Genomic DNA, 26,394 nt, shown 5'->3' with positions numbered 1-26,394 from the left:
TTATTTTTATTTCTAGTGCATTTTGTTGAAAGGGCTAGGAAAAGAAAAGGGCTAAGCGTGAGCTTCTCAGTGGCAAAACATGCAGTTTGTGCATGAAAGGCGGGGGCTGCATGAAGGGGTTTTGCTGGCAACCGCCATATTGGCTTCCCGTGCAGCACCCTGACAAAGCCAGGGCGGCTGTGTGCGGGCAAACGGCTAGTATACATCCGGCAGCAGCCTTCCTAAGTCCTGCGCAGATTACTCTCGATTTCACAGTGGAGAACTTCACGACTGGCTGATGAACATGGCGAGCCTCCGGTGACTGCGCCAGAGGCTCCAAAAGGTTTGTTACTGTCGCGTTCATTGCAGCAGCTGTTCGCTAGCGGCAGTCTGTAGCGACGCATCGATGAAGAAAGAAAATTCTTGGTTTTCGTGCAGGAATTCTTTGCACTACTTCTTCGTCAAGTGATTGCCCATTGATAACTCAACTTGTCCAAGTGCCATCGCGAGCGGCCCCGCCTTTCACTCTATCAGTAAGAGATACTAATCACAAATCGCCGAGAACATTTCTATCGACGAACAAGAAAATATTAGCTAGCGAAAAGGTACAGTTGCTAGAGAGAACAAAATAAAAACAAACTCCCGTAGAAACGTCACACGAGTAACCAGTCTTTGCGCACTTTTTTTTCTTTCTTTCCTCTCACCACCGCTTTCCCTGCTTTTCCTGAATCCACTCTCAAAAAAAAAAAAAAATCCTGCTCAACCCTGTTTTTATCTCTCGGCCTTTGTCCCTTCCCCGAGGTCTCCTTTGTGTCGGACCTGTCCCTCCCAGCCCCCTTCCCCGAAATGGCGAGGAGGCACTCACTCTACAGCCCACTACCGAACATTTTAAGCCACCCTCCCTACCACACTCCCCGCGACGCTCCATGAAGTGGAGAGGGGGCACCGATTCTACTTGTTCACTGTGTCCGGTCGCGTTTGTTTGGAACAGGTTTTTCTTTCCTGCGGTTGGGTTAGCTGCGAAAACACGGTGGCACTCGCTAGTCCTCGTTGAATTTGTGTTATACAGTTTTTTGTGCCTTTCATCGTGTTGCTTGATCAATCCACGATCGAAGATGACAACGCCTTCCATGCGTACGTCCAGTGCAAATATGGTGGAACCCTATCGTCCTTCTCTCAGTGTTGAATGACTCCGCTCCGAAAGACGTGAGTGGTGAACCGTGACATTGACCGGTGGAGGCCACGGCGGTGAAGGCGGATTTTATGACGGCGACGTCGTGCTGCTAGGACGTAAGTACGCATTTCAAATCACCCTGTTTTTTAAGTATGCCTCCGTCTCGGTTATATGCTCGGCGTCAACAGAAACGTTCTAACTGTCCAGTGTCTTTTTAACTAGCAATTTGTGGATTGCACAGCGTGGAGGGACGAAATAGCTCAAAATTTTCTTTCAGCTACATACCGAAATTGCTTGTCCTTCATGATAACACGACTAAAATTAGTTTTATGGTTTGTGTTCTTTCTTTACAGAGGCATGTGGTGTACACGTGCGAGAGCAATCATCGATAAGCGTCCTGAGGGGGAGCGGCTCAAGACCTTGAAAAAACATCACGCATCGCATCGATACAGCGGTATGTGCCGTAAATAATGGAGGATGACCACGCAAGCACCGGAATCGTCCGAGCAACCTGTTTACACACCAACAATGTTACGACGCAGATTTGCAATACATTATTGATTCAAATATGGAAGGCGTGAGGTGCATTCACGATACTGAGCATTGCCAATGCTCAGGGCCTGGCGTCTTGAGACGCTTGGCTTGTCTGTGGCTTTTCTGGGCCCACGAGGGCCCGCAATTCAGAGCATGGTTTGTGCTACTGGGGTATGCATTTGTAATTATTGCATACAGGTCCACCTCGGGAATGGAATTTTTATTCCTTCGGCAACGTGGGCAGCAGTTATGGTGGCACCCAAAGATTCGCGTTTCTGCAAGGACGCAGCCTTTGGACGACTCCACAACTCCTGGAAAGGAGCGTTACAGGGCAAGCTTGCAATCGCAACCTGAAGTCAGAAGCCTCCACAGTGGGCAGAAAGCCAATGACCCCTGAAAAGCTACAAGCCATTGGCCGTAAGTTGCATGTCACAGTGCTCAATGCATTATGTTGTGTGTCAGTGCCCAATTAAATGATAAGCGGGGGGCATTATGTACTACCAATCATATTTTCTTTTCTGCAGGTGCTTTTGACTACTTCATTGGCCAGCACCCTGTAGAGACCCCAGCGCCGGTAGATCGTGGCGAAGAGTTAAATTATTACCTCAGTGAGCTGGTTCAAGACATGCGAAAAAAATAAACATCTTTTGGAGTTTTTGATGCATTATAATACCCACCAAGCTACCAATACTTGGTAAAAGCTGGGAGCAAATAACACAATTGCACATCGCCTGCAATACGAGTCGCTGATAATCGCAGATTACCAGTTTCTGAGGCTCTGTATATTGCAGCATTTGGCATGTGCACTTATGGCCCCAGTTTTTGGGCAGATTTAGTCCAAGTGGGATATATTTGAAGCATTTTATTCCTGCCTTTTTTCTGTGATACAGGGCCCTCCTGCATAATACGGGCCTAGCCTGTAGAATACAGAACTGTTCTGTATGCCGGTCTGAATTTTAAACCGGAACCGCATACCGGGTTATTGTACAGGATTTGCGATACCGGATTACCGGAGTATCCTGTACAAAACAGGAGAGTCCTGTATTATACAGAACTGTCCTGTTTTATACAGGATATTCCGGTAATCCGGTATCGCAAATCCTGTACAATAACCCGGTATGCGGTTCCGGTTTAAAATTCATACCGGATTTTTCAGTAGGGTTTTAACCAAAATAACCACTTAAAACAGACTCTCGAAATATATCTTTCATCCATCTTTTTTATGTTCCTGCAATTATCTGCGCGCCAACCCTCTTCCAATGTGCGTTACGTTTAGGCTGCATTTTGAAATTATTTTAATCAGAAATTTGCGGTTTTAAAAGCTTTCACACCAGCCAGAAGGCGTAACAGAAATGGCTGCACTACGCTGTTGAGCATGCGAAAAACACAATACGGCGCGTCGGCGCAGCTCAGGTCACGAGCCGCAATCGGCTGCGGCAATAGCATGGTCAATTGCGGCGATTGCCCTTGCGCAACTGCGGCAATTGCCCTTGTGCAGTGGCCAGCAGTGGCATCTCTTCGCGCCGCCGTGACTGGAAATCGCTGTAGCTGCAATAATAATTTTTGCAAGTTCACCGCCAAGCTCAAGCTTTGGACAATGCTCGGTAACCCGGTTAAACCTCGTAAAGTAGTGATTTCACACAAAAAAAATAGATGGCGGTTTAACATTTCTCAGCACGAAATATTGTTCCAAAGTATATATTTAATGCGCTAGCATTACTGGCCGCGGTGAGCCTTGTCATCGCTGTCTGTGTTGACGTTCTGCGTCGCACAAAGAAAAAAATTTCCAGGGGTCGTATTCGAACCCAAGGATTCTTCGTGCGAAGCGAGTTAGGAACCTCATAGCCATCACGAGTGCCGTGTTGCTCACGGATAGAGGTGAACGTATTCTGTGCGCCAAGATTACGGGTGGATTTTGGAGGACGTTAATATTTTACCTCTTGAGCTGCTGCGGCAAAGGGCCAGGGGGAGGTCTCACCTTAAGCTTGGTGGACTTGAAGTCGTTGGCCTGGGCCGGGCCTAATTTGCAAACCGAAATTGCAAATATGTGCGCACATGTGAGGGAGACGGTGTCCGCTTGCATATTCCGATCAATCTAATAAAAATGATATGATAGCCAAAGTTGAAGCACACTTGAAAGGGGTATGAGAGCACGCCGGAGTCGCACGGAAATAGGACAATGCCTACTGCGACAGCTACGTCTCAATCCACCAATTCCCACCCCAACAAGTCCCACACCTTACATGATTTTGTGCGCACGCAGGATCACATATATCAGAAGCCCCTACCGCGCAATATGAGTGCTAGTCTCCATCACGGTAGGCGGCAGGCAAGAGCGAGCTATTACACCAAAACATACAGCAACCGCTCCGATATCCTTTATGTCGACGCGGCACAAAATTCTAAACCAGGATATTTCACGGCAGTCGCAGCCTATGAAGACGGCACAGTGGGGGCCGCCGCCACTATCCGAACTAATTCGCCTGCAGAGGCGGAAGGAGCCGCCATCGCACTTGCTCTGGCCCACTCCATCATTGACAAAAACGTAACCGAAATTTGTACAGATTCACAGGCCGCGTACCGCCACTACCTAAAGGGCGTGGCGACTCCGGCAACACACCGTATTCTTACCACGGCCACCTCTCTCGACCAAACGGTTACTCTGTCGTGGGTCCCTGGGCATGCCTCGATCCCCGGTGTTGAGCGCGTTCATGCGCTGGCCCGAGAACTCTCTTCCCGGACCCCGGAGGATCAGGCACCCAACCCTGCGCAAGAAGCCCCATCGGTCCTCTCTACATATCACCAAATCACCACATTTTACAAATTCAGCCGCATGACACTGCCACCACCCTACAGTACCTTGTCGCCCTTATCCAGCGCAACATGGCGGCAATTACAGACAGGCTGCTTTATTTCACCCCACCGTCTCTCATGCTTTCACCCCACCTTTCCTCCTGGTTGTAACACCTGTGGCGTGCCCAAATCCACACTTTTCCACTACCTTTGGTAATGTCCTTCCCCAAAGGCAGTACCCACCATCCCCAATCCCACTCATTCTTCCTGGGAGGCTGCTTTACGGACCGCTCAGCCCGCCGGCCAGAAATGGCTAGTGGATCGGGCTTTACGTGAAGCACAAGCCCGTGGACTCCTGGACCAGTAGGGGACCACCCTGGAAGATTTTTTTTTTTTGTGTGTAATAAAGTTGTTTCCATCCATCCATCCACGCACCCCTGTTTTTCAGCTGCTGGTAATACGCTGACTCCAATTAAAACTGCAAGGCTATCATCGCTGCACCGGGATTGAATATACAGCAGCCCTTAACGGGAAGGGTAGTTTCATGTGATTATGCAGCATTTATAGAGCACTAGTTTATAAAAGATGTCTGGAGAGAATAAGACATTGAAGGAGATAAAGAGTCAATAAAACGATTTTAGTGCAAATTTAAAGCGAATTATTATCGCAGGGCACATGTAAGTTGCTGAACGGACTTCCGAGTCTTGTAAACAATCAGTATTAGTCATCGGTATACCTGCGTTGCGTAGTTGGATGAATAGAAATGGAAGAGGTGGAATGGAAGTTTGTATTTCTTTTCACTGCTCATATAGGACGCAAAAGAAGCCGAAAACCGTTCTGAGTTAGCACAAATGCCATGAAACTTCAGGCGATCATGGAGCATTTGCTTTCCATACGTTTTTAGGTCTCTTTAACATTTTTTTAGAGAACTTTTGTAGAGTTCTTAAAGCCTCTACTTACGCGAAGCGATAAAAGGTTAAAATTTTTTGCCGTAATAATTACATTAGCAACTGGATGACCGCTATGACGTCTGACAATTCTGAAGACTTAAGCCACTAATATACTGGCTCCAGCTGTCGCATCGACATCACCGCCTCATCTTAGTGTTTGGCTAATCCAACAGCACGCAGAGAGTGTGTCAGAGCATTCCAAAATATATGCCGCCGGTCAATCCAATACGGGCTATATAATTTGGCAACGTGCAGATCTCGGTGAATGCTTCTCTTTAAATGAGTTACCCAACTTTTAGAGAAGTCTCTGCATGCAGAACAACTGCGCACAGCGAACTTAATCTGTTTCCTTCAGACGCTTCTCGCAGAAAAGGTAATCGTCGAAACTTGTTGCCCGAAATCCCGATCTTCACCTAACGCTAGAGAAATCAGTAATAATTCGTCTAATTATCTACAAATTCCAACTTTTCCTTAATATCTTAACAGAGTGAAACATAATTGCGCTTTTGAAGTAACTACCAACTAGCCCAATTTGAAACCCTCTTAATCTTAACAGAGCAATGACAAGGCATAACTAACCACGACAGAGTTCGAATCAAACTGTTTATATAATACACTGCACGTACCGCGAGGCCTGGTGCAATCGTCGTGATTGACGGACGCCGTAGGTGAAGGAAGTTCTTGCCTGCGGCCAGAGAGCGGCTTAAGGGGTGCTCTACAGCGTCCCCTTCCTCTCCGTAGAGTGGAAGCCAAAAAATCTGTCTAGTGCACATGCTTGGATGAGGCTGCACAGCAGAAGGGCTGGGTCGGGACCAGAAGGGGTGGCGGGATTATGAGCACAAGAGTGGCACCGTAGGCCGGATTGAGTCTGTCAGCAGACACGACGTCTCTGCGACAGTCAGTATCCAGCATGAATGTCTTCGTCGTACAATGGAGCGCGCAGGATGGTCCTTCGTGGTCCGGTGTTCCCTGCGAACGAATGTGGTCACGCTGGATGAAGACATGATTGCAGGAGAGCAGATTGTAGCTAACAAATACGGTCTGGGTATCCAGGGCAGGAGAGGATGACTGGAGCACTGTTTTGAAAAATGCTACGCCGATTCCAGATACCGGGAACAATGAGAAACATTTACCCGTGTGGCCCAGGGAAACACGTCAAACTAACTGTGCAGCAGAATAGCCCAGGTCGACCTTGACTGCCGAGTGAATCACGAGAAAGAAGAGGGGATGATGGTCGCCCAAATTTTTTTTTAGGCTTGTTTATATGACGGTGCTGCGAATTGGGTGACGCGTCCCCGACCGCCGAAGGCGAATGCTTTCGCGTGCAGGTTCAAAGAAGGAAACAAACGAATAAAAAAAAACAAAGCCCTGTTTATACTTTAAAGGAAAGGAGCCGATAAAAAAGAAAACGCCAAGAAAAACACACACTTGACACGCGTGCAACACGACCGATAAAAGGAAAGAGTTTACCGGATACAAAGCGTCCCAGGTGAAGCGGGATTGCCTTCCAGGCAGGAAGGATGCGGGTTGATGACTTGCGATGCATCGCTGGCGTTGCGTCTAGGGAAGCGGTGGTACAGAGCCAGGTGGAGAGGAGCGGAGATGGCGGTGAAAAACATTTTTAATACTCACAGAGAGTTTGTGGATGAGAAGACCCCGCTACATGGTCGGTATCCTTAGTCCGGGACACCGCACCACGAGGCCCTGTCTCGCGCCCGCTTCACTAGAGCTGTTTGGGACTCCAGTGTGGAGCAGTTGAGGAGGGCAGTCTTCCATGCCTCTCGGGTGGGGGTGCGGGAAGGGGGAACGTGAGGATTCTGAGTAAATGCCCACACCATGTGAAAGATACCGCAGATCTCTCCACAGTGCGGCAGCGCCCATCTGTGTTCGGGTTGAAGTGTTTTGCTATGGCAGGACAGAGAAGAGTTCCAGTCTGCAGGCGCCGCAGAGTTCGCTCTTCCGCCTTACTCAGCCCCTTGACAGGTGCCGGGTAGAGGCGGTGGCTGTCGCAATAATGAATTAGGATTTCGCGAAACCGCAGAAGTGGTTTATGAGCTTCTGAGCCAGGAGAGCTAGGATGAGGAGCCCGGTGTGTGAGCGCTAGGGCGGCCGCATCAGCGGCCTCATTGCCTCGTAGACCCTGGTGGCCAGGAGCCCAGATCACTTTTGTGCGAGTTGCATCGGCGGGAGCGCGTCTTAGAATTTGGGAGGCAAGAGGTGATATCTCCCCTGCAAGATAATGTTCTCAGGCCCGGCGAGAGTCTGTGACAACCGTTCTCGATTTTGGATCGGCGGCAGGGAGAGCTATTGCGACTTCCTCTGCTCGTGTTGAATTTGGGGCCCGAAAAGATAGCCCATTGACATTCATTCCCCGATGGACTGCGGCAGCCGTGTAGAATCCCGCGGGCGACGGCCCTGTGATGTCCACGTAGTAGACGCCCTCTTTAGATCCATATTGCCTCTCAAGCGTGCGAACTCGCGCTTGTCGTCTGCCTTCATGTGAAGCAGTGTCCATGTCACGCGGGAGCGGAGCGACGCAGAGCATATGGCGCCACCGCACCGGGATGTTCTCCGTCCCCTCTGGTATGCATGTGTGTTGGATGTGCAAGCGCTTTAGCAGGCGGCGCCCAGGAACCGTCTGCGATAGCCGCGTATATTGGTTCACGAGTTGGGTCTCCCGTAACTCCTGATAGGAGTTTACCACTCCCAACGCCTTCAGTTTGGCGTTGGAGGTAGCCACTGGGAGGTGCAGTGTTCGCTTTGTTGCCTTCCTGATGACGGCGTCAATGCGCTCGGCTTGTTGTTTGGTGCTGCGTAGGTACGGCACGACGTAGAGGATCCGGCTGGTCACGAAGGCATGGGCGAGCCGTAGCGCGTCCCTGCCCCGCAGACCACCCCGCTTGTTGGAAACACGGTAGATCATGCGCCCTAGCTGTGCACCTATGCGCTTGATTTTCTCTATAGTAGAGTCCGGCCTAAGTTTTTTATTGGTGAACAGACCCAGGATCCGGAGCTCTGCCACTTCTCTGATGGGACCGCCCAACAGAGATATGTGTAAAGACGTGTTGTCCTTGTGGTTTGTCCTGACGTGCAGAAGGTCTGATTTGGCGGGAGCACATTGGATACCACAGTCGGCAGCATATGCATCGACTATGGAGGCGGCCTGCTAAAGACGGTCCTCCAACTCCCCAAGGCTTCCCTCAGTGGTCCAGATTGTAATATCGTCTGCGTAGAGCGCGTGCTTTATGCCCTCCACCTGAGCGAGTTGGCCGGGCAGATGCATCGTGGCGATCTTGAAAAGGAACGGTGATAACACCGCCCCCTGTGGTGTACCTCGTGTACCCATGGAGTAAGGGGCGTATTCCTCGTCCTAGATCCGGAGGAGTGCCTGACGCGCAGAGAGGAAGTCTCTGACATAGGCGAAGACCTTCGGCCCGCAGTTGGTGGTGTTCACGTTAGTATGGGACCATGTATAACAATGTCAAACGCCCCCTTCAGATCGAGGGCGAGAATGACCTTGTCATTTTGTTGCATGGCTGTGGGTCGTATTATGTCCCTGTGTAGTTGGAGTAGGACATCCTACGCAGACATGCGCGGGCGGAATCCGATCATAGTGTCTGCAAAGGAGCCCTTACCCTCCATGTATGGAGAGAGACGATCCCTAACCATCGTCTCCATGAGCTTTCTCATACACGAGGTCAATGAGATGGGTCTCAAGTTGTCCGTAGTCACGGCTTTACCTGCTTTGGGGATGAATGTTACAAGCGATGTTTTCCATTCGAGTGGGAGTGGACACCCATCCCAGATCTGATTTATGTATTGTAACAAATGGAGGTATGCAGAGTCCGTGAGGTTCGCCAACTGTTTGACTGTTATGCGATATCGACCCGGTGCCCCAACTCGGCGCATTTTAGCCAGGGCCGCCTTTAGGTCATGCAACTCAAAAGGGGCGTCTAAATCCTGATTTGGCTTGCCGGAGTACGTGTACTCGGGCCCAACCGGGTCATTTGTGCGGCAGAGATGCCTGTCGCACAAAGTGTCCGCAAGTTGAGCCGTCGTACCTTGGTACCCGTGCAGAGCCCGCCGGAGCTGTTTTTGCGTCTCCACTTTCGTTTGAGAAGGGCCGATGAGGCTGCGTAAGAGACGCCAAGTTCCCTTCGAGCTCATCCGACGCGCTGCAGAGTTGCAGCCTTCTATCCAGTTGGCGTCTGTGAGCTGTGCGGCATATGCCGCAGCCTGCTCCGTAAGTTGTGCAATTCGAACTCTAAGCTTGCGATTCTTCTTGTGCTTCTTCCATCGTTTTGTTAAGCTCCGGCGCGCCTCCCACAGATGCAGAAGGTGATTGTACACGGCGGGGATCTCGTCGGTGGTGTGAAGTGTTTGTGTGTGTTGTTTATGTATGTTGGTGACCTGTATTGCCCACTTCGCATCGCCGTCGCAGAATAGTACGGGAGGGATGTCGTGAGTTCGAAATTGCTGCCAATTGATTATTTTGGCCTGTTCCCATTTTTACGGACTGCCTTCACCAAAAGCGTGATGCGGAGAAGGCAGTGGTCTTGCCCAGGGTATAGTGCCTAGAATACTGGTATTCTAGGCACTATACCCAGGGTATCCCCCAGGTTCTCCCTGGTGGCGTTTCTAGTGTTCCTAACTCGAGATAAGTCAGGACACGTGTCACCGGTCACCAAGTTACCCACACGTGTGAGGCAGGCCGGATCCGTGAGCAACGTAAGACGAAGGGTGGAGATGAGCTCCGCTAGCTTGCGTCCCCTGGCTTTCCCGAAGTGATAGCCCCAGTGAAGGCTGGGGGCGTTGAAATCCTCAACAATCATGTACACGAGAGACGCTGATGAACTCGTGTCAGCGGCCCCCAAGGACTGGGAACCTGCAGCACGAAAACTGTAGCCAGGTCCCGTCGACGGCGCCCCAAAACATCATAGGCTTATGCAGCCCATCCAAGGAAGCCTCGGCAGCAGGGACCCTCAGTCCATTGGCTTCCGCTTCCAAACTCGAAAGGGAGGCAGTAGGCCTCCAAGGGAAGTCCAAGGGAAGTCTCTGGCAGCACGGACGCAACGTCCGACGGCTGCCACCTCCACGCTTGAATGACCACACTTGCTGTGCGGTGCCTTCCTCTACATCTTGGGTTACTGACATGTCAGCTCTCCGCTCCTCGTACCTGCCTCGCGCACACCACTCGCACGTGCACACGCGCAACGTCGGGCTGGCACGCACGGCGCTCCGCTGACCGACGCACCACTGTTGACAAACCGCGTTCCAAAAATCCCTCGATGGTTTGGTGTGCACATCACAAACGGCAGCCTCCGGCTGCCAGTAGAGACGGTCCACTATGCCATTGACCGCTGTCTGCTAGGCGCTTGCATAGACAACTAGAACGATTGCAAGGGCGGTGAACATGGCAGTTTAAATCCGGTCACCTCGGTCGGGGGTGACAAGAGAGGCGCAGCCGAAATGAAACACTAAGTTGGTATGATGACTGCAGCAATTGTCTCTGGAGTGGTGTCGGTATTGGGCAACACCTCTGGCCAAGGTGCGAAACAATCCACGCAAGTAAGTAACAGGCGACACGTGGTGACTGTGCGAGACCAACAAGTTCTATATCGATATGGTGGAACCGCGCGTTCGGAACTGAAACTTCAAAGGTAATTGACGCTCTGAAAATCTTGGCTCGACCAAAAAGTTGTGAAGGTGCTTGATGCCGAGGCACACGACGACTAGATCTCGGCCGAACGTGCTGTATGTAGCTTCAGGGGGTTTCAGCTTTTCTAACAAGCAAACTAGAGGCTGCCAGCCCAGAGACGTTCTAGAACTGCTCTTACTACAATGCTGGATGAGTAGGTGATGAGGCGAATTGGGGCACCAGAAATTCGTGTATGAGCATGGTGGCGTCTGCAAGCGCTTTCTTCTTCGCAGCGAATAAAGATGCGATGTTATCAGTGCGCACAGGTAGCCCAACTGCATTATTCATGGAGCCAAAAGGTCGATCAGAGTTTCCACGAACTGGGTACACTGACGAGTAAAGCGGCGATGTAAGTTCAGGAGGCCCGATAATCCTCAGTGTTTTTTAGTGATAAAGGAGTAGCAGACGTTCTAAAGAGTTTGGCTTTGCTGACGAGAGGGTTGGTGCTTTGTGGGCTAACAACGCCATGGCAGGAAACTTCCTATAAATTCCATTGCTCAGCCAACCCTGCCGTCAGCGCCATTTGATCCCATAGCAGCCGGACTGGAGTATCGTATTTTTGTAACGACGATGGTATCCAGAAGAAAATCAACAACAAAGTTTTATCCCTGCGCGGTATTCTATCCAGCGAAAGAAGAGCACCTTTGCTTCCTTGCGTGTAAGACAATTCTTCCACCGCCGCAGCCTCTCGTGCTCTGGTCATGCGCAGGAATAATTCAATTTTTAATAATCAGCTCTTCTATGGTCACTAGGTATGCGGAAATAGCTATAACCCGAAATAACTACAGTTTCGTACCCCTGAAATCGAAGCCGAGAAACTCGATTGTAGACACGCTGAAGAAGCACTTCTTCGGGTTTACCACGAGGTCTTAATCGTCAAGGCGTTTTGAGAGGAGGCAAATTTGAATTTCGTGCTCGGGTGCAGAGAAGCACGCAACGAAGAGGTCATCAATGTAGGCGAACACGAAGTTCAGGGGACGCGTGTCTTCGTCGATTTTTCCTTTGGCAAATGTATGCAGAGTAGCGCAATCACAAAGGCGTCCTCATAAAATATTAGAGGCTAAAGGTTGTGTTAATAGCAGTCTTGTAAATGTGAGCGGGCTCCACAGGAACCTAATAGCAAGATTAACTAAATCAGTCTTAGAGAAGGTAGTTCACCTAGCCAGACTGGATGTTATTCCCTGTTTGCGAGGATGCGGACAGCGGAGTGGCAAGGGGAGGGCGTTCCGGGCGCCGTAATGCTCTCATGTCCTGGAGAATTTTTCTTTCGCGCCATGTACCGAGGTGCTCTGCAGAACACTCACGTCGGCGAGTAAAGACCGGGGCATAGCGGGTGGATATGATGTATGATCAACCGCTTCAACGATGACCCTCTCGTGTGTGGCTTCGTAAGCCTGGAAAAGTTAGCGAAGATTTTCACGTTAGGAGAAGCTGAGACGGAAGCTCTAAGCTCAGCCGGCGAGGCGGAGGGGGAGTACGCCGTTGACAGAGGTCTTTGGTTTCGTTTTATGGGGTTTAACGGTCCAAAACGACTTAGGCTATGAGGGACACCGTAGTGGGGGGCTCCGTATATTTTCGACCACCTGGAGTACTTTAACGTGCACTGTGCTACTGTCACTACGGAAACGTTTGTGCCTAAGGAAACTTATAGACGGTTAATTTTGTCAAGAGACGATTCTTTGTCATCACATGTTTTTCAAAGAAACAAAAAGTGCACTGCAAAAGTAACTACAGTAAAAATAAAAATGCGTTTGTGCGTTAGTGCTAAAGACATAACATTCGTGTTAAGATGCAAGCACATCGAAATTAGATCTGCGTGGATGTATTCGACCATCTCTGCTTTTTTAGCGTGCTCTATCGACTTTCTCATACCGACTGTCGGAATGGAACTTTCAAATTGATGTGCACAGCGTGACTCACTTATGCAAGACTACGGGGAAACTTTCTTTGGTAACCGTTTTTGAATGGAATAAAAGGAATATACCACCGCCATGCGCTATAAACACATCAAATGATTTTCAGAGCTTCTTTACTGAAATGCAGTTTGTTTTCTAGATTTTCGTTTTGCCAAAATTGGCCACAGTACAGTAATAAACATCCGCCTCGGTGGATTATTGGCTATGGCGTTCTACTCCTGAGCACAAGGACGATGGATCCATTCCTGTCCGCAGCAGCCCCATTTGAACGGAAGCTAAATGCAAAAACAGCCGTGTGCTGTGCGACGTCATTGCATGCTAAAGAAATTTGAATAGCTGAACTTAATTCAGAGCCTTCAACTATCGCTTCACTCATAGCCCATGTGCAGGTTTGTCACGTTAAATACCATATACCAGGCCGTAGCTATTACTCTACCGAGTTCTTGAGAGAACAAAATATACGACTTGAAATATCGTTGTTTTCAATAACATTTTTCAAGTATTGCGCTGTCGGCTGTGCAAGTTTACACCTGCTCTATTTTGGCGAAACGGCTAGCAAGCGGAAAGTGACTAAACACAGCTGCGGAAGTTATTCCTGGCAGCCAGAAAGAACGTGTACATTTCCGCTCTTGGTGACGTACAGAAATCATCTGCGCAGAACATTTCGGAGCCACGTGAAAATGTTTTCCATTTTATACACTCTTTATAGTTCATTTCTCATCGCTCGGCAAGCCCAGTGTCGCACCGCACGTTTTTGAAACGTCCGCTCATTTTTCGAAACCGGATATTGTTTCCCTGGTCCCTTCAGCGTTGGGGTATGTTTCGATTTTCCTTCATAGAGAATGTTACCAGTATTGGATACGAGTGTCGACTTCCTCGCTGGCGCTCATTTTCAACGAAACTAACTGAGCAGTGTTGGTTTTTATTGCGCGCTCAGCTAACTAGTGACTGCAGCCCATGAGAAAGTTTAATAAAATTGGCTGTGAACTGCACTCAGCACTGCCAGAGCAAGTACTTGCGCATGTTGAGCCAGCTTTACCAGCACAAGAGCGTGTCAATGTGCATTGCTATAAGATGCTGCTCGAGCAAAACGTTTGAACTCGGAGGTACTTTTTGCACTGCGGCAGACTGACAGGCAATATTAGCGCTACCCTCCGGGCCCTATTTCATTTACAATAAATTTGTGAGTCATCACCACCACCATTAGCAGCAGCCTCACAACGCCCACTGCAGGACAATGGTCTCTAACATATCTCTCCAATTACCCTGTCCTGTGGCAGCTGCGGGCCCATTATCCCTGCGAACCTCATCGCACCCGCCCCCTAACTTTCTGCCACCCCTTCGTGCGCATGCCTTCGCTTTGCATCCAACTCCTTGCAATGAATGATGATCAGTTTCCTTGCCTTCGCATTGCATGCCCTGACGAAGCCCATTTCTTGTTCTTTATTTGAACTCTTCATCATCATCATCGGCCTGACTGTGCCCACTGCAGGGCAAAGACCTCTCCCATGTCTCTCCAATTAACCCTGTCCTTTGCCAGCTGCATCGTATCCCCAGAAACTTCTAAATCTCATCCGCCGATCTAACTATCTGTCGTTTCCTGCTACGCTTGCCTTCTCTTGGAAGCCACTCTGTTACCGGTAAAGATCAGCGGTTATCTTGCCTTAACATTACATTCCTTTCCTAAGACCGTTTCTTCCTCTTAATTTCGACTAGGATGTTATTAACTCGCGTTTGTTACCTCACCCACTCTGCGATCTTCCTGTCCCTCAACGTTGCCATTATAATTTTACTTTCCATACCTCGCTGTGTCGTGCTTCAAGGGGCACACAATATTTTCCTCAGTGCCGATTAATCTGACCAAAGACATTGCTCATCTGTTCCAGAGAGCAGTGCCGAAAAAATTATTGAAATTAGAGCATAAAAACGAAATATTTTCTACTTAGAAGACTCAAAATAAAAATATCAGAAGAAAATGCATTCCACTTGCCTATTTCACTCACCCAGTGCTGAGATTGACTGCTACGAATCATAACCGCTTCTAGAGGACTCGCAGTGTAAGCTTTCATGCCTTTGTTTCTTTGCCGGGGGAGCCCTCAGCCGCGCATTCTGACAGCGTCATCCCCCGTGTACGCGCCGTCCTCAGGGCAGTGGTGACTAACGCTGCAAAAGAAACTGCTTGATGTTTCTTTGTTGGTAAGATTGTAAGGCTAGCACCGGCCTGTACCCCTACATGGCCCCCTGTCTCCTGTCCGGCTTCTCTCGTCACACTTTTGGCGAGCGGCTTTTCATTTTTTTTGGTGTCTTGGTGTATTTTGAGCTCATGTGCCCTCCTCTACGAAAGCTTTTGTGAGAAACCGAATAGGTCTCCCCCAGCATTACTTTATTAGTTTTCATTCACTTTCACTGCTTCTTTTCAGTTTCTGTGACAAGCAAAAAGCTCACAGCATTCGGTGACATAATGTTTTGAATCCATTTTGTAAGTAAAAAAAAGTCAGGTTGAAACTGGATGCCGAGCAAATCGAAAAGCAGTGCCCAATCTGGATGCCACCTCATCTCCGCCGCCGAATATGGCCGCTGCGTCGTGAAACCATCGGCTCGTGAGGGGCTTTTCTGGAAAACATAAAATAGTGGATATAGTACTCCTTAGGCGACATGTATGGGCGTTTAGCGCCAGAATATAATTGAATTTGCACACAAAAAATAGACCTCATGTTTGATATACGCCGCGTAGAACTTTTAACCTAAGCTGAATCCTTTTAAGGTGAAAGCCTTTTATGGCTCATGAGTGGGGTGTAGAGAATTTGTGACGCTTTCACCAATCCATAGCCAATCCACAAACCAATCCATAGCCATCGAACAAGCCATTTCATACTCCAATTCATAATTCAACAAGCCAAACTATAATTCACAATCCAATTCATAATCCAATCCAAAATCCAAAAAGGCACTGTCAATAAACAAAAATAAGAAAAGCAAATACGGGTCTTGGCGGGAATCCATCCCGGGCTTGCGGTGTGTGAGACGGGACTTGTCCACTGCGCCACGATGGTTTCTCTTACTGCAAGAAAGTGCGCTCACCGTGACAGGCTTCAAGTCCGATAATCAGGTCGCATCACGCGACCCGTCACGACGGTTCGACGTTTGCAGCCGAACAAAGGCGTATCTAGAGAATTCAAAGTTGTATTAGAGACGTACAAGAGCAATTATGAGCATATAACTTACAGAGGTAGCACTTTAGCGAGTACAAAAGTATGTTTCCTGCAAATTTACTTTTTCCTTGTTGTGTCGCAGCTCCATCATGCGGCACCCACTGAAAACCCCCTCGAAATGTACGACGCTGTCCCAGCGGATGGCACCATAATGCAAGCACAAATGCTGTTGCATTACCGGATGTAAGTGGTCTTAATTGCCTCCTTGAATTTTTGGTTAACCTTGATCTCTCCCTCTCATCCGTGAGTACCGGTAAAGTACGACAGTTATATGTTTTTCACTTGAATGTTATTGTTGAACTGCTATTTACAATGTAAGAGAAAGCTACCAAATGCGTTCCAATCATCTGTTATTCTTCTATGTATTTCGTTCTCATGATCCCGATTAGCGGTCAGCACTTGCACTAAGTAAAAGTGCTGCATAAGTGGTAGTATTCCTCAAATTTAGAGAGTGCTGCCGTTTTTCGCTTAGAAGCAACTTTTTTAATAATTTCATCTCAGCACAGGTGAAAATTGATGGCCATTTGTAAAGATACAATAACATCATCTTGATATTTCTTGAACCGTTGCCTATTGGTTAACTATTAAGAAGTTCATGAAGAGGCCAGGAGACTGTGTGAAAAGAGCGAATGCTATCTTCGGCGACAATCAGGAATGCACTCGGTACGCATGGAAAGAGGTCTCCTAAGGTTACTGAGTCTAGCGATAAAAACTGCTCTATTCCTGCCATGCGCGCTCCTGTGACGGTCTTTTAAGGAAGGCAATTAATACTTAAGCACAGATAACGCCAACTCTGCCTTATTTGAGCTTAGAGCGAAACAAGTACAAAGAATCGCAATGCTTTACGAAGCACGGCAAACTGTTCATAAACTTGAACTGCTGGTGGAGCGTTGCTCTACTTGCAGGAGGTCGTACACCGTAGCCACATTGTGAAACTGAACCAGTGAACAAGTTCTTTTCCGTGTGCAATATTTCACCTCTTAGAGGCCACAGGGAAAGACGTGCTATTAGCCCGGGTAACATGTATGGCGAAATTGGCGATCATACAGCTCTCAAAAGTCTCAAAGAATTCAGAGCTTCCAATAAAGCTCCAGAGAGTGCGGAGAGAAGCTCAACCACATTAACAGACATAAACATAAATGTCACTCTCTTTGAGATCTGACAAGATATAATAAATATTATAAGGGCATCCCTATACTATTTTGCAGTGCTATGATATACTTCAACGCTGTGTACTAATAACTATGCCACATACCATCAGCAGCATTGATACCAATATTGTAGTGTGGGTGGATCCTTAGGTACTTCAGCAAAAGCTGCATGTCTCATCTCAGTGTATTCTGAGCTGTTTAGATGAAACACAGATCTGCCGATTTTGCCTTCATACGCGAAGGCTCCCTAGAAAAGCTGAAGGGACAAGATATATACTAGGCATCAACTATAGCTTACCACTGGCCGCTTGACCTTACTGCTGCCTAGATTTTAAATTGTTCCAATTAAGATAAAAAGAACACGCACAGTGTAAAGGACGTCAGGTAACACTAGCCATTTGAAATGCAAGGCCAATGCATTGTGGCTTCAGGTCTGCATTTTTCTGCTACCTCTTTCTCTTTCCATTTGCAGCAAGGACTAATAACGCAGCTCTGCTATTGACTATGCGCTTTGAAGGGTGTGACAAGAATGCGAAGCTCTGCATTATCGTTCTGTGCTGCTTTGGTAAGTTTGTGATCAATGTGTTTTAGGAGCATCCGCCAAGGTGGAGTACATATGTAATAGGAGAGCAATTACTCATTAGCATCCACCTAGCGCAGCCATACGGCTACCGAGGTAAGCTTTACAGCTTTCACTGAAGCTCCGCAGTTGTGCAAATTTCCGTCCTTGTCTGGATCACGGTCCAGAACGCATTTTTCTGCAACCGCGAAGCTTCAGTGAAAGCTGTCGTGCTTCCCTTATAGACACAGAGCAGAGCTTTGGCGAATGCTAAAGAGTAATTACTCCGTTTTTATTAGTTTACGTTGGTCACAAAGGGTTCATAGTCTTTGCAAAGCGCACCAAAAATCACGGTATTCTTTGTCTTGTACGCGGTTCTTGGCTGACACAAAAACACGTAGACCTTTTAACGTCAATCCCGGTCAAATGTCATTTATAGGTTTACCGCATTGCTTAGCGAAAACTAATATGTTTGAAATATAGGGTGGGCTATTTAAATTGTATTTTAAAAGTATTTTGTACTCATGAGTGCACTAAAAATATGTAGGAAATACGTTCCTGAAATTTTATGCTTGGTATTAGAAATATATTCTTAAAATATGCCAAAAATACCTCATTTAAAGCACACCTCTAGCACTGTTCAAATAGGTGAAAAAATACGTATGCAGTTTTAGTATCTTGTCAATATATTAAAACGCATTTTTGTAAACATCAAATTAATTCATCCAAAGTATACTTATTCTAACAAAGGGGCAGTCCTTATAAACGTATTTGCAGCACACTTCTAGCGACGGTTGAGCAGTCGAGGGCTCGACATCGCGTTTAGGGAAATGGCATTTGCGTGTTAATGTATTTGAAGTGTACTTCCGTAAATACACAATTAATGCGTCCAAAAATACTTAAATTCTAGCAAACTGGCAGTCCGCCTTAGCATATTTGCAGCACACTTCAAGCTGCCGTTGAACAACCTAATGCTCGAGTTCGAGTTTCGGGAAATCGCATTTTGGAGTTGGCAATGTATTTAAAGTGTACTTTCGTAAATACGCAATTAATCCGGCCAAAGTATACTTATATTCTAACAAATGGACAATCCGCGTAAACATATTTGCATTACAATTCAAGCTACCGTGGAATAATCTGGGGCTCGAAATGATGTTTTAGGAAGCAGTGAAAACTCTCCCTTTCCTGTCGTCCTCTCGTTTATGGTAAATTCTAGCAGGAAGGTAATCACCACTTAGTTACACTACGTGCGGAGAACGTGATAGCATTATACCGGCAAAGGCGCCTTGGATACTTCCGGGCCTGAATATGCCAGCGAAAAGGACCCCGTCCGGCAAGGCCTACCGGCTCTCTTAGACGCCCGTGTATCTGTTGGTTGACAGTTTGACTCCTGACCTATTTCTGACGCAAGTTTCGACTAGCAATTCGATTCTAGATCGCACCTAGATTCCAAAACGACCAGTAGGGCACTTCTGCGATAACTTGGGAGACCACAGTTTTTGCGCAAATAACGCCTCACCGGCCAAGATAGTGCGTCGCTTGCGGTAAGTATACAGGGTGTCCCAGCTATCTTTGACCAGGATTTATAAACTACTAAGCGTTCTTCAGAACTGAAATCGCGTAAATGTTGTTAGGGTTTATCTAAAGCTACGCTACCATTTTTTTCGCTCGTCCTATTTGAATAATTAGTCGAGATAAGTAAATTAACTCTTTAAATATAGCTTGAAACGTTCGGGCTTCAATAGGAAAGTTGTGGAGCTCCACAAATATTGTCCAAACCAGGCACTTCCAACGAGATAAACTTAACGTGCCTGTTTTTATTCGGGAGAAACGAAAGCCCGCGGTGTTTATAAAATACCACGTGACAGCGCGCTCCCTGCGGCCGAATGCCCCGCGGTAACAGCGCTCTCACCCCTGTTTTGTAAAAAACATCAATCGCTCCGTGCCTTTCATGCTGCCCAAGACAGAGCTTCGCGTTGTGCTGGGTTCCAAGATAAGCGCTAGTGGGTGCGAGCAGCAGTTAAAAGAAAGCGCGGCTCCCGTTTCTGCGGCGTTAATTGCAGCACTCACGTTAGCAGAATGCATGCGGAGGAACGATGACAATGTCATGAGTTCGAATTTGGGAGCAAGATCCGAACAAGCAAAGACGCATATAACAAGCCTGATAACGTCGCGTGAATTACGCTGAAAAACAGGAGCCGCGCTTTCTTTCAACCGCCGCCCGAACCCACTGGCGCTTATCTTGGAAACAAGCACAACGCGATGATCTGTCTTGGGCAGGACGAAAGGCGCGAAGCGAGTGATGTTTCTTAGAAATCACGGATGAGAGCGCTGTAATCGCGCCGCATCCGGATGCACAGAACGCGCTATCACGTGGTATTTTAAACCCTTTCGGCCCTGGTGTCCTATAAAAAGGACACGAAGCAAAACGGCTATAAGTCACGATTAAAATGCCCAATAATCTGAAACGAGAACTGAGCCGACTCCCAACGCATCCCTATAAGCACAGACATCACTTTCTCCTTCGTCTTCCTCATCGTAGCGCCGAGAGTAAACAAACAAAATGGCGGAAGATGGGAACGGCAGCTGCAATGGTAAGTGCTATTTTGCCATGTTTTTACTCCATACCTAAGAGCGTGTTCGCGATTAGAATTTTGCAGGTTGTTTCAAAGACACTAAAGGCTTTAACAGTTGCAGAACGTTTTCTGTGCGGTTAGTACATTTGGCACAGCACGCCGCAATATGTGTGTCCTATATATAGGACACCAGGCTTCAGTGGTTATAAACCACCGGCGCGTGTTGCATGCAAGTGCGGAACATTTTTTTTGGTAATGCCTAATTTTTTTTTGTTTTATTGCAGAGTCAAAAACTGTGACCTTACTCAACGGCAAAGCGGCCTCAATTAAGACATCTGCATCTCGAGGATCCAGATGTCATGTTTGCTGCACTGAAGGATGGTTACGTGTCGGAGGTTGAAGACGCTGAGGAGGACGTGGATTTGAGCTCTCGGCTACCTCCAGCGCTGATGAAGTTGACAAAGCAACACCGGAAGACAGGTCGTGGTGCAGGAGAGCTTTGAATAAGCTAGCAGCCACGTATCACCCTCAATAATCTGGTGACGAGAATGAGAATGATCTTGATGGTCTACCGACCCCGTATGCGTATTTTTCTCGGTACGTGCCGAAGAGTGTTTTTTGCTGTTCTTGCCAAGGAAACAAACATGTATTCTATTTATCAAGAAGGAACGCTCTGCCTTCACTACGGCGAACGCTATGCCTCACTACGGCGAACGCCAAGCGCATGCTCCTCGCGCTTTCCCTCGTCCCTTCCTCCCCTTACCATCGCCCGGTCACGCTATGTGAGCAGGCTGATCGGGGTGAATAAACGCTTTCTATCCCGAGCGTCTGTTTGTGTTCCATGGCAGCACGGCACGCGCAATGCGCGTACAAGCTTTGTAACAAGACCACAACTGCAATGATCCTTTCTGGAAGGTCAGGACAGATTCGGACACATTTCGTGAAAGATGCCTAAACCTCTCTTTCGAGGAGCATCTATGCAGCGATGAGCAAATCATTCCGTTCAAAGGACAGCGAGACACAAAACAATCAATAAAAGGGAAAACAAATACGTGGGAAGTGTAAGTTTTCATGCTGTGTGGCGCCTTGGGGATTTTCTACGACTTCCTCGTTTATCAAGGTTCATCCACTGAACTCATTCCAGCTGTTTCAAAACTTTTCACGCGGATTAATCAACGTCCAGTATTAGCTGCACCTCAAGGCAACCAGCATGTTTGTTCTCAATATTTGAATTTTTGTGAAAGTCTTGAAATAAAGAGTAACGTCAAACTTTGCTTTTTTTTTATTCTTGCAACCACTACGCCCTGGTGTCCTATATATAGGACACGACGCCATCTTTACAACCAAGGGAGTCCTAGAGAATTTTTTTGCTTTAGTGTGTTCCTTGGGTGGGAGTGAAGCAAAATAACACTTTAGAAAAATTCCCGAACTAGCAAAAAAAAATTCAGGGCTGAAAGGGTTAAACTCCGCGGGTTTTCGTTTTTGCCGAATAAAAACTGCCACCCTAAGTCTATCTCGTTGGAAGTGCCTTGGTTCGACAATATTTGTGGAGCTCCACAACTTTTCCTATTGACGCCGGAAAGTTTCAAGCTATAATTAAAAAATTAATTCATTTATCTCGACAATTATTCAAATAGGAGAAGCGAAAAAAATGGTACTGTAACTTTAAATAAACCCTAACAACATCCACGTGCTTTCAGTTTTTAAGAACGCTTATTTGTTTTTTAAATCTTGGTCTAAGTTAGCTGGGACACCCTGTATATAAGACAATCCATGTATGGCGCTATCGGAGCACTTCTTGTTTGCGGAGGCACTTTGGTCATGATTTGCTCTGTGTAGGTACGAGTATCTTTGCCGTTCCCATTCCGTCATGTGACCTTATCTGTTCTACCTCTAGATTAATGATAACTACTCGTGAACAATTTGTTCAGCAGTTGAAGCATTAACCCGTCTCCTTCTGTGAAACCGACCAGTAAACCTTTTTAAAGCCGAAATGAATATGTTTTAAATGTATTAAATGTATATTTTTAGTCTATTTCTAATGTAATCTAATGTATTTAACGTATATTTCTAGTGTGTTTTAATGCATTATAAATATGCTAAGTGGGCAAAAATGTAGTTTTCACGTATTTTTAAGAACTTTTAAAACACTATTCCTAGTATACTTAGAAAACATTCGTATTGCAGTTTAAGCATAGGGACAAAAAATGCGAAATAAATATGAAATTATTACGGTATGTTTGAAATGCATTTTTAGTACATCCTCGTTTTCTCTGAGGGATCAGCCATGCATGAGACCAATCCAATAAGAGCGCGTAGCTATCCTAGCAACAGGTAGCTAAACTTCGAGCGCGCTGAATCCCCGTCGGACGACGCTCTTAAAATGAAATTTCTCTGAATGCACCGCTGGCAAACCACCCTTCCTACTGTGCATATAAATACGGTGCTTAAATTAGAACGAAATTCAGAGCCCACGAGACGGACGTGCCACTAGCTGTGTTCAGATGAACTCCTTTTCCTTGTATAAAATGAGAGAGTAGACGAGCGACGGAAGCTGCTTGCAGTAACCGATAGGTGGTTGCCAGCCTCATAGGTGGCGCCATGTCTGTTTGCCTTCGTGAAGTTGCTAAAGCGAACAGATGTGTTTGGAGCCCATGTTTCACAACTAGTATGTCAAAAAAAAAAATTGCGGACGATTTAATGCGCTGTCTCTTCGGTTTCCCCTTCGGTCTTGTTTAGAGGCTGGCTTTTCAACGCGAAGCAGTCTTGAGACAAAGATCGGTGAAATCGTACATAAGCTCAGTCTGAAGGGTATGACGCGATAGCTTCATTTAGTTAATGCCCATGTATGCGGATTTGATCATTCTGTACTTCACATTCATAGATCGCTGGCGAGACCTCATACCAGTCCGTGTGCATTAGTGCTGCGGTTAGGCTCTGCGCCACTGCTGCGCTGGGCAGATGCCGTACCACTGAGGCTCGCGACCGATTATTAATTGAGCTTTCATTTGTCACAATTGGCAGTTCGCTCACAATCGGATCTGCTGGTTGTGATGACGTCAAAAGGTAAGGTTACCTAAGTGGACCAAGTACTACCTAGGGTAGTTTTTCCACAACCCGCTAGTTACACAGAGGGGCCTCACGGACAACGTCTAAGCGGCACAGGGGAAGCTGTAGTGCTAGCGCATTGAGACCTTTGCTTATATACCAGCCTTTTAGGATTGCAAGACACCCACACAAAATGTGCAACAGGGGGCGTTCAATCCCCGACCAGCGTTGCTGTTCAGGCAAATGCCCAGCCTTATAACATTTTCATCGAAGCAGTGAACGAATCTTCCCTCTGAGAACACATAGCAGCGATAGCGAATCCATTTGCTGCAGGGTACTACTCTCTTGAAGATATGCCTCTAATGCTACTAAATATGTTGATTACTTGCCATGGTTTGCGAAGTTAGGTATACTGAGCTTATCATTCATCTCTTTGCAAAAATAGTTTTTTCGTAGCAAGTAAACTTGGGACCCGCCAAAATGGCTAAGCGACATTGGCTTTCGGCTGCTGAGGACAAAGTTGTAAGATGGAACACCGGTCCTGCCGGCTGCAATGCAGTGGTGAGAAAATGTAAAAACGGCCGAAGTGCTGTGCTGGGTCAGTTAACCCTTAATCTGCCACTCCCGAGATAACTCGGGCTACCACATATGCACACCCCCTGCCTATCCCGAGTTAACTCGTTTTGGCTTTTTAACTCACCCCCTGCCGCTCCCGATAATACTCGTGTAAAAAAAATATGCAAACATGTAGCGCCATCTATGGAGAGACTCGAAAAATTCATAGATCTTGTAGGGTAAATTTTAAACAACAGATGGCGCGCATGTTTCCACATGCGAGTGACTTCGTTTTGGTCTACGCACAGCAGCCATGAGGCTCTGTGCCACACTTGTCCGCGCTTTGACGGACGAAGAAATTCAAAATTGCTTGTGAATTCGGAGTTCAATGATAATGAGAACGAGGAAGGCGCCCACCTAAGTGCCTTGTCGAGTGATGACAGCGATGAAGTCCCCCTGCCACCGAAAAATCTGCGTAAGAGGAGGAAATCCGACAGGCCAGATTGGTGCTGGAAGATTTGATTCATTACAACTAATATCTATAAGATTATCCTGAATAAACATGTCTACATGTCCTGCAGAGCATTTTAGTGCGTTACTAGCAAAAAATTTCCAGGAAACTAACATGCAAAAAAACCCGGCAGGTGTGTGCAGATGTGAGTAAAAAAACCTGGCAGTGAAAGGGTTAAAGGAAACCCAGGCGGCTGAAATCGTCTGATGTGCTTTACTATGGCACCCTCAAAATACAGCTGCTACATTCGGAGGCACTCGTCGAAGAAAAAATGTTCTCAAGAGTAGAAATCTCCGCGCGAATGCTTCAATATAAAGTTCTGCCTTACCCAGTGGTCCTGAGAAGGAAAGAGTAAAAACCAACAAGAGAATGTTCTTTTTCGACGGCTCGACTTTTTATAGAAGTGTTTTGTCGTCAATTTAACATAAAGGTACTTCGAGGGAGAAAGATTTTTTTATATATTGTTGCTTTCAAGATATTTATGCACTATAACACATTTATTGTTATCCCCACCATTTCAGGAATTCGACGGAGCAAAACGACCCCACTACGTAAACGACAAATGCCGGAAGTACGACCACTAGGAAAACTGCAAGCTTTACAGCGGGAAGGCAGCATCTACAATACAAGTGAAGGATGGACTATTGCGCTCGTTGGTATCCCCTTCAGCGTGGGACTTTCCCCAGAAGCCGTAAAAAGAAAATACTTGCTAGGCGGGCTAACATCAGTATACGTACGTCATCGACAAGCACCTAATATAAGCGCCATTCCACGACGCAAAAAAACGTACCCTGGTGTAACGGCAAATAGCTATGGTTCATTTGAGCTTGGAAGAGCTACGCAGGACGAGAGCGGTGAAAATAGAAGCCAAGAGTTAAGAAACAGCGAATATGAAAGTCCAGCGCTGTTTTCAAGCATTAATAAGACGACACTCACTATAGAAGGCAGCGGAAAGGGAAATAAGGGGCGAATTAGGACCAACGATACAAGCGCAGCCGCTAGCCTTGAAAGGACCAGAGCCAGAAGTCAGCCAGGTATTACAGCTGACAAAATTAGTGACATCAGTGTTTTACAGGCAAGAAGCTTACCGAACATATCTGGTATTCGGATTGGAAGTTCGTCCCACCTTAGAACAGGAGCAGCTGCTAACTTACCAGATATAGGAAGCAATCCCATTATTAACGAGCCTGGAAATTCTAACTTTCCCGTCAACGGCCCGGTGCTAAACACGCAATATGAGGTCACAGAGCGGGCGAAATTACTAGCGGTCTTAGTATTAGAAATTGAAGAAGAAGGGCAATATAAGGCATGGGGATCGCAGCAGTGAATAATGTACTGAACACGTAAGAGTGGAAGCCATTAAATAAATATCGCCGAAGTTGCCTTTACTGGAATTGTACGTGGAATGTCATCTTCATGTTCTGTACCCATGCGAAATTGATTACAATGTAGCTTCGCGCCTTCTGACAGCTCTTGGGCGCATTTCCGCCAATACATCTGTTTGCAGCCTCTTTGTGCAAAAGAAATGATGGAGCGGGTCAATGGTCTCTTGCAGGAAATGCAGTATATTGGAACTGTTATTTAAGTGGCAACTATGAGCTGTTTTAATTATCATTTCGGTATTTTTATAGGCATGTGCATCTGTTTGTAACAGGTGTGCCAAATAGAGAATAGCTGCAAGTCGCCCAGACAAAAGTTTTCCTCTGGGCGTGCAAGACGTGGTAGTACAAACGGCGGA

The 26,394-nt window shown here is 47.1% G+C and overlaps 1 long non-coding RNA gene and 1 pseudogene across 1 annotated transcript; one reads left to right on the top strand and one right to left on the bottom strand.

Moving 5' to 3' along the window:
• Positions 1–7,106: 7,106 nt before the first annotated feature.
• On the bottom strand, positions 7,107–9,339 carry LOC149362785 (uncharacterized; annotated as a pseudogene).
• A 4,401-nt stretch (positions 9,340–13,740) lies between these two features.
• Positions 13,741–26,034, top strand: LOC149362784 (uncharacterized). The gene is made up of 4 exons (XR_016289049.1): positions 13,741–13,859; positions 16,339–16,439; positions 17,880–17,972; positions 25,178–26,034. It is a non-coding gene; the product is annotated as an uncharacterized LOC149362784 (long non-coding RNA).
• Positions 26,035–26,394: the final 360 nt, after the last annotated feature.

Source organism: Amblyomma mixtum, chromosome 2 (assembly GCF_055824585.1).
Source record: "Amblyomma mixtum isolate Tamu chromosome 2, ASM5582458v1, whole genome shotgun sequence".
NCBI classification, from domain to species: domain Eukaryota; kingdom Metazoa; phylum Arthropoda; class Arachnida; order Ixodida; family Ixodidae; genus Amblyomma; species Amblyomma mixtum.
The sequence above is the reverse complement of the archived record's forward strand: the minus strand, read 5'-3'. Positions and strand labels throughout refer to the sequence as shown.